The sequence below is a fragment of the Chrysoperla carnea genome, assembly GCF_905475395.1.
Source record: "Chrysoperla carnea chromosome X unlocalized genomic scaffold, inChrCarn1.1 SUPER_X_unloc_87, whole genome shotgun sequence".
Lineage (NCBI taxonomy): Eukaryota > Metazoa > Arthropoda > Insecta > Neuroptera > Chrysopidae > Chrysoperla > Chrysoperla carnea.
The window spans coordinates 22,629-32,103 of record NW_025408219.1 but is presented as its reverse complement, the minus strand read 5'-3'; the positions used below and the strand labels follow the sequence as shown (position 1 = coordinate 32,103).

General features: G+C 23.4%; 2 non-coding genes across 2 annotated transcripts; both read right to left on the bottom strand.

Annotated features, from left to right (window-relative positions):
• Positions 1-477: 477 nt before the first annotated feature.
• On the bottom strand, positions 478-596 carry LOC123304742. Its single transcript, XR_006536731.1, has one exon. It is a non-coding gene; the product is annotated as a 5S ribosomal RNA (ribosomal RNA).
• Positions 597-6,955: 6,359 nt separating this feature from the next.
• LOC123304741 lies at positions 6,956-7,074 on the bottom strand. The gene has a single exon (XR_006536730.1). It is a non-coding gene; the product is annotated as a 5S ribosomal RNA (ribosomal RNA).
• Positions 7,075-9,475: the final 2,401 nt, after the last annotated feature.

Here is a 9,475-nt window from a genome sequence, read left to right as displayed (position 1 = left end):
AATTGGCAAGACGTATTCGTGGAGAACGTGCATAAGCGTTTTAAATGACAATTTAAAAAAAAAAAAAACAAATAAGAAATATTTTCGGTCCTATATATAGGACCAACATATATTATTAAATAAGAGTATATTATTTTTATTAAAAAATATATATATATATATATATCTATATAAATTATTGAAATAAAATTAAACATTATTAAAATTTTGTTATAATTATAAGCGATTGCTATTTCTAAAAATAAATAAATTTCATAAAATTTATATTATTTTATATTCATTTGAAATATTAAAAAAACTTCTCGCTTTAAAGTAACCATGATATGAGTTATAAATGCAATAAAATTTTATACAAAAAATAATATTTATTTGTTGACGAATAATATAAAAGGTTTACATTTCTAAATAACATATATTTATATATGGTGTGTAAAAAAAAAGAAAAGAAGAAAAATAATTTATATTTTTAATATAAAAAGGCAACCGCACACAGTGTTCCCAAGCGGTCACCCATCCAAGTACTGACTGTGCCCAATGTTGCTTAACTTCGGTGATCGGACGAGAACCGGTGTTTTCAACGTGGTATGGCTGTTGCCAGTAATAAATGAAAATTTTTACAAATATATATTTTTCATAAATATCATTAATATTAAAGTATATTATTAAAATTTTCAATGAAGTAATCAATTTAAATATATACTTATTTATTATACCATATATTTTAAATAAAAATGCAACCGCACACAGTATTCTCAAGTGGCCACCCATCCGTGGTACTGACTGTGGCAAATGTTTCTTAACTATTATTTTATAAAATATTTATACAAAAAATAATTTACTCTTATCAAATATTAATTTGTGGCCTGTATTAAGGCCTATGTTATTTTCATTTTTTAGCAAAAATAATGAAATATTTCAATATATTATTAAAGTAACAGATCATTTCTTTTTTGGTGCTGCTTTTTTAATTTTTGTAGGAGATGATTTGGCAACAGAAGCTTTCTTAGCTTTTGGTGCTTTCGGTTTACGAGCAGGGCTACTTTTGGCAGCGGATTTTGTACTTTTTGCTGGTTTTGCTTTAACTGGTGCTTTTTTTGATGCCGCTGATGATTTTGCAGTAACTTTTTTAGCAGCAGTTGATGATGATGGAGTCGCTTTTTTTGCTTTAGGCTTTTTGGCTGCCAATGATGTAGTTGTGGCTTTCTTTTCTTTTGGTGCCCGTTTACTTTTAGCACTCTTTGCTGAACCTTTTGCTCCACTTTCTTTTTTGGATACTTTTGATTTAGCTGAAGAATTAGATGAAGCGGAAGCAGCCAATTTGAATGAACCAGATGCACCTTTACCTTTAGTTTGTACCAAGGCTCCCTCAGTTACAGCAGCTTTTAAATATTTTTTAATAAATGGTGAAATTTTATCAGAATCCACTTTATAATTTGCAGCTAAATATTTTTTAATTGCTTGTAATGATGAACCACCACGTTCTTTTAAATTTTTAATTGCGTTAACAACCATTTCTGATGTACGTGGATGTGTTGGTTTTGAATGTTGTTTTGTACGTTTAGCACCAGAAGCTGTTGCTTTTTTTGTTGGTGTTGTAGAAGCAGCAGTAACCGCAGTTGCTGCAACAGCTGTAGAATTTTCTTCGGCCATATTTTTTTACTTTATAAAAATAATGTATTTATTATAAATATTTAAATGATAAAATATAATAATTCTATCAAATAAAAAATAAAGGTTTTCAATTATATCATTATTCACAATAATATAAGTCCCTATGTAAGTCAAAGTACCATGTAGAAAACACATAAAAATTAAATAGTATTTCTAATTTACTGTCGTAGTAAACATGATTTATTTTTTCAATTTCTATAATATATAAAATAATAAATTATAAATTTAATAATAATATTTATTTTATAAATTAAAATATATTTAATTTTTTTATTAACAATTATTAATAAACATAGTTTAATATTAATTATTTCAATCATACAAAACAATAATATTTTTAAGGTAAACTTAAAAAGTATATATTTTTATTTTTTATTTAATATCGATTTATTATAAATTATTAGTATATAAATAATTAAAAAATTTAATATATAAATATATATATTATAGTATAAGATTTCATTTTTAGAAAAACTTTTTTTGTCAATAATGAAAACGTATTATTATGAAATGTGTTAATCGAACATTGACAAAATATATTTCATTAGAAAATACTTTTATTTATGCATTAATATCAATAATTAACTATTAAATTAATTTTTTCATAATTATATAAAGAAATTTTATACTGATATAAGTATTTATATATTATAATATTTATTTTAAATATAAAAAAATTTATGACAAAATATATTATTAGAGTATTTGTTGAGATTAATATAAGATTATTTTAAATAAGAATTAATTTATATAATTATTAAAATATTATTAATTTTATGTTATGTAATTTTAATAAAAATAAATAATAATAATAATAAATATACAAATTTTTTAACAATTTAAATTTTATATGATCTAAATAATTTTGTTAAGTACGATATGAGAAATCATTGTAAGCTTCGTTAAGAAACTTTGTAATATAAAATAATAATAATAATATTAAATATATAAATAAATAAAATAAATTTGATATATATTTTTAGTTCATTCTGTGTATAAATCAAAGGATACCGAATAATTGGTAACGGATGCGATATATTATAGTATCGAGTATTAAAACATAATATATAAATTTATCTTGTTATTCAAATTTTTTGTTACTTAACTTATGTATTTAGAAAATTTATAATATTATTTATATAATTGACATAAAATCTTATAAATTGAAATTTTATTAATATGTATCAAAAGAAGAGAGTAACGTATTGATATAATATCAAAGGATACTGATTATTTAAATAACGAATACGTCATATATTGTTTGTGTAACGAAGTTCACTTGGCCATCTAGTTTAAAATAACATTTTCAATAGAAAGTTTATATGCTTTGTTTTTTTTTTTTCTTTAATTATTAAAAAAATAAATTGAAATTTAATTCAATCAAATTTTATAATAATTTTAAAAAAATTTTTCCTTTTAAAAAATATTTTGTGATGTTGTGATAATATGTATTAATACAAGTGCATCCTGATACTTTTATCTCTAGTAAAGGTATGAGTATCATGAACAGTTTTGTTATCTAATGATATTATTTTGATAATATTTTGTGTATATTCTTATAATATTTTGTCTAAATATCATCATAATACAATATTATTTTGATAATATTTTATGAATATTCTTATAATATGTTACCTAAATGTCATCATAATATGATGAATTATTTCCATAATAACATATAAAAAAAGAAAAAAAAAAAAAGAATCATTAATTTATAATTATTTAAATTGATTCTTTAAAAAAATATTATAATATATTATTTATAAAAATAATTTTTACTCTTATTTTAAATAAATTTGTGGCCTTTTATTAAAAGGCCTATGATCGATGTATTATTATTATAAAAATTAATGCAATGTTTTTAATTTATGCTTTCTTTTCAGTTTTCTTTGGTAATAACACTGCTTGAATGTTTGGTAATACACCACCTTGAGCAATTGTTACACCAGATAATAATTTATTTAATTCTTCATCATTACGAATTGCCAATTGTAAATGACGTGGAATGATACGTGTTTTTTTGTTATCACGGGCAGCATTACCAGCTAACTCGAGAACTTCTGCAGCCAAATATTCCATAACAGCAGCCAAATATACTGGGGCACCAGCACCTACTCGTTCAGCATAATTTCCTTTTCGTAATAATCTGTGAATTCTTCCAACAGGAAATTGTAATCCTGCTCGGCTTGATCTTGACTTTGCCTTTCCCTTTACTTTACCACCTTTACCTCGTCCAGACATAGCGAATAAATTTATTTAATTAATATTTTTTTTTGTAAATATAATCACACAGATGTGTACGTTACGGGGATTGTAACATAAATGTTTAAAATGTTATTTGGGTATTTTAATTTATAATATTTATAAAATATAAAACTTTAAAAATAAACCAATCACCTTATAGTATTATTTTTAGCCAATCAGAGAGTAGTATTCATTTTTATTGTTATATCCATCTTCGCGTATATAATACGCTAGTTGTATACACGACACGCTCATACATATACTGACTGGTGTTCTGTAACTATCTGTGTATATTAATTGTTTGTAACAATGCCACCAAAAACAAGTGGAAAAGCAGCAAAAAAAGCTGGCAAAGCTCAAAAAAATATATCAAAGAGTGATAAGAAAAAGAAGAGGAAGCGCAAGGAATCATATGCAATTTACATTTACAAAGTATTAAAACAAGTGCATCCTGATACTGGTATCTCTAGTAAAGCTATGAGTATCATGAACAGTTTTGTTAATGATATTTTTGAACGTATTGCTGCTGAAGCATCACGTTTAGCACATTATAATAAACGTTCAACAATCACAAGTCGGGAAATTCAAACCGCAGTTCGATTATTATTACCTGGTGAATTGGCAAAGCACGCTGTTAGTGAAGGTACTAAAGCTGTTACAAAATATACAAGTTCAAAATAAATAAATCGAAAATATTATTTAATTGATAACATAAAAATACATCAACATATAAAAACGGCTCTCTTTTTAAGAGAGCCATCAAATTTTTTAAATAAGAGTAAATTATTTTTATATATACAAAAAAATAAAATAAACAATTATTAATATCATATTTAATATAAAATTTTATATATTAATAGCTTGAATATATCTATTATTAGTATATCAATATTATTAATTTTAAATATAATAAAGGATATCGCGGAATATATATCGTAAATCAGTGTAATGCAAATGCATTACATTACCTTTATTATTTTCATTTTACATTTACTACTTGTTTATGTACGCTTATAATTATTAGAAAAATATTTTTAATAATTTTAAAAAATAAATGAAATAATAAAAATTTAATAATAAATTATTTATTGAAAGTATAAAAAATGGTATAGCAAAATCTTTATTTTCTTTGATTAAGGCGAAATGTTTTATTAGTTATAAATTCGATAATCTCCTATCGATACTTGTTACTCTTAACTTGTATATATAAAAAATATAATAGTATATTAATTTATAATAAAATTTTTTCAAAAATTCAATAAGTTATTGTAAAATAAAATAGATAATATACAAATTATAATTTATTATTGCAGATATATTACAATAAAAAAAAAAAAAAAAAATAAAAATATTTGGTAATGTATGTTATAAACAAAATAATTTGTTGTAAACAAATTATATAATATGTTATATTTATTAACAAATTTATTTACTCTTATATAAATAAAATTAGTGGCTTCCCAAAAAGGAAAGCCTGTTTAAATTTATCGGATGTATTAAATATTCTTTAATAAATTTACTAAATATTTTAAGTAAATTATTATATTTTCTTAACCTCCAAAACCATACAAAGTACGACCTTGTCGTTTTAATGCATATACAACATCCATAGCTGTAACTGTTTTACGTTTTGCGTGTTCAGTATATGTAACAGCATCCCGAATAACATTTTCAAGGAATACTTTAAGTTCACCACGTGTTTCTTCATAAATTAAACCAGAGATACGTTTTACTCCACCTCGTCGTGCTAAACGACGAATTGCAGGTTTTGTAATACCTTGGATATTATCACGCAAAACTTTTCTATGACGTTTTGCACCCCCTTTTCCAAGACCCTTTCCACCTTTTCCTCTGCCAGTCATTTTAATAAAAAATTATTTACAATATTTTAACGAACGGATAACACGTGTGTTAACCTCACAAGTATTGTAATGTATGTGAGCGCCGGTACAATTGTGCCTTTTTATATAAAGCATTAAAGATTTTTTAAGCCACGCCTATACAATTTGATTAGTCCATACTCTGATAGCTATCCAATAGGATATGACAACAAAAATTTTGAAATTTCATATAAATATAAATACAACACATTTATTTCGCATTTAAACATTTGACTTTGTAGTATCAAATTGTCGAATATAATTTTTAAAATTGTGTGTTTTTTTGTAAAAACATTATTATTTGAAAATGGCTAGAACCAAGCAAACTGCACGTAAATCAACTGGTGGTAAAGCACCAAGAAAACAATTAGCAACGAAAGCTGCACGTAAAAGTGCACCAGCAACTGGTGGAGTAAAAAAACCACACAGATATCGTCCTGGTACAGTAGCTTTACGAGAAATTCGTCGTTATCAAAAAAGTACTGAATTGTTAATTCGTAAATTACCATTCCAACGTTTAGTACGTGAAATTGCACAAGATTTTAAAACCGATTTACGTTTCCAAAGTTCAGCTGTTATGGCATTACAAGAAGCTAGTGAAGCCTATTTAGTAGGTTTATTTGAAGATACCAATTTATGCGCAATTCATGCAAAGCGTGTTACAATTATGCCTAAGGATATACAATTGGCAAGACGTATTCGTGGAGAACGTGCATAAGCGTTTTAAATGACAATTTAAAAAAAAAAAAAACAAATAAGAAATATTTTCGGTCCTATATATAGGACCAACATATATTATTAAATAAGAGTATATTATTTTTATTAAAAAATATATATATATATATATATATATATAAATTATTGAAATAAAATTAAACATTATTAAAATTTTGTTATAATTATAAGCGATTGCTATTTCTAAAAATAAATAAATTTCATAAAATTTATATTATTTTATATTCATTTGAAATATTAAAAAAACTTCTCGCTTTAAAGTAACCATGATATGAGTTATAAATGCAATAAAATTTTATACAAAAAATAATATTTATTTGTTGACGAATAATATAAAAGGTTTACATTTCTAAATAACATATATTTATATATGGTGTGTAAAAAAAAAGAAAAGAAGAAAAATAATTTATATTTTTAATATAAAAAGGCAACCGCACACAGTGTTCCCAAGCGGTCACCCATCCAAGTACTGACTGTGCCCAATGTTGCTTAACTTCGGTGATCGGACGAGAACCGGTGTTTTCAACGTGGTATGGCTGTTGCCAGTAATAAATGAAAATTTTTACAAATATATATTTTTCATAAATATCATTAATATTAAAGTATATTATTAAAATTTTCAATGAAGTAATCAATTTAAATATATACTTATTTATTATACCATATATTTTAAATAAAAATGCAACCGCACACAGTATTCTCAAGTGGCCACCCATCCGTGGTACTGACTGTGGCAAATGTTTCTTAACTATTATTTTATAAAATATTTATACAAAAAATAATTTACTCTTATCAAATATTAATTTGTGGCCTGTATTAAGGCCTATGTTATTTTCATTTTTTAGCAAAAATAATGAAATATTTCAATATATTATTAAAGTAACAGATCATTTCTTTTTTGGTGCTGCTTTTTTAATTTTTGTAGGAGATGATTTGGCAACAGAAGCTTTCTTAGCTTTTGGTGCTTTCGGTTTACGAGCAGGGCTACTTTTGGCAGCGGATTTTGTACTTTTTGCTGGTTTTGCTTTAACTGGTGCTTTTTTTGATGCCGCTGATGATTTTGCAGTAACTTTTTTAGCAGCAGTTGATGATGATGGAGTCGCTTTTTTTGCTTTAGGCTTTTTGGCTGCCAATGATGTAGTTGTGGCTTTCTTTTCTTTTGGTGCCCGTTTACTTTTAGCACTCTTTGCTGAACCTTTTGCTCCACTTTCTTTTTTGGATACTTTTGATTTAGCTGAAGAATTAGATGAAGCGGAAGCAGCCAATTTGAATGAACCAGATGCACCTTTACCTTTAGTTTGTACCAAGGCTCCCTCAGTTACAGCAGCTTTTAAATATTTTTTAATAAATGGTGAAATTTTATCAGAATCCACTTTATAATTTGCAGCTAAATATTTTTTAATTGCTTGTAATGATGAACCACCACGTTCTTTTAAATTTTTAATTGCGTTAACAACCATTTCTGATGTACGTGGATGTGTTGGTTTTGAATGTTGTTTTGTACGTTTAGCACCAGAAGCTGTTGCTTTTTTTGTTGGTGTTGTAGAAGCAGCAGTAACCGCAGTTGCTGCAACAGCTGTAGAATTTTCTTCGGCCATATTTTTTTACTTTATAAAAATAATGTATTTATTATAAATATTTAAATGATAAAATATAATAATTCTATCAAATAAAAAATAAAGGTTTTCAATTATATCATTATTCACAATAATATAAGTCCCTATGTAAGTCAAAGTACCATGTAGAAAACACATAAAAATTAAATAGTATTTCTAATTTACTGTCGTAGTAAACATGATTTATTTTTTCAATTTCTATAATATATAAAATAATAAATTATAAATTTAATAATAATATTTATTTTATAAATTAAAATATATTTAATTTTTTTATTAACAATTATTAATAAACATAGTTTAATATTAATTATTTCAATCATACAAAACAATAATATTTTTAAGGTAAACTTAAAAAGTATATATTTTTATTTTTTATTTAATATCGATTTATTATAAATTATTAGTATATAAATAATTAAAAAATTTAATATATAAATATATATATTATAGTATAAGATTTCATTTTTAGAAAAACTTTTTTTGTCAATAATGAAAACGTATTATTATGAAATGTGTTAATCGAACATTGACAAAATATATTTCATTAGAAAATACTTTTATTTATGCATTAATATCAATAATTAACTATTAAATTAATTTTTTCATAATTATATAAAGAAATTTTATACTGATATAAGTATTTATATATTATAATATTTATTTTAAATATAAAAAAATTTATGACAAAATATATTATTAGAGTATTTGTTGAGATTAATATAAGATTATTTTAAATAAGAATTAATTTATATAATTATTAAAATATTATTAATTTTATGTTATGTAATTTTAATAAAAATAAATAATAATAATAATAAATATACAAATTTTTTAACAATTTAAATTTTATATGATCTAAATAATTTTGTTAAGTACGATATGAGAAATCATTGTAAGCTTCGTTAAGAAACTTTGTAATATAAAATAATAATAATAATATTAAATATATAAATAAATAAAATAAATTTGATATATATTTTTAGTTCATTCTGTGTATAAATCAAAGGATACCGAATAATTGGTAACGGATGCGATATATTATAGTATCGAGTATTAAAACATAATATATAAATTTATCTTGTTATTCAAATTTTTTGTTACTTAACTTATGTATTTAGAAAATTTATAATATTATTTATATAATTGACATAAAATCTTATAAATTGAAATTTTATTAATATGTATCAAAAGAAGAGAGTAACGTATTGATATAATATCAAAGGATACTGATTATTTAAATAACGAATACGTCATATATTGTTTGTGTAACGAAGTTCACTTGGCCATCTAGTTTAAAATAACATTTTCAATAGAAAGTTTATATGC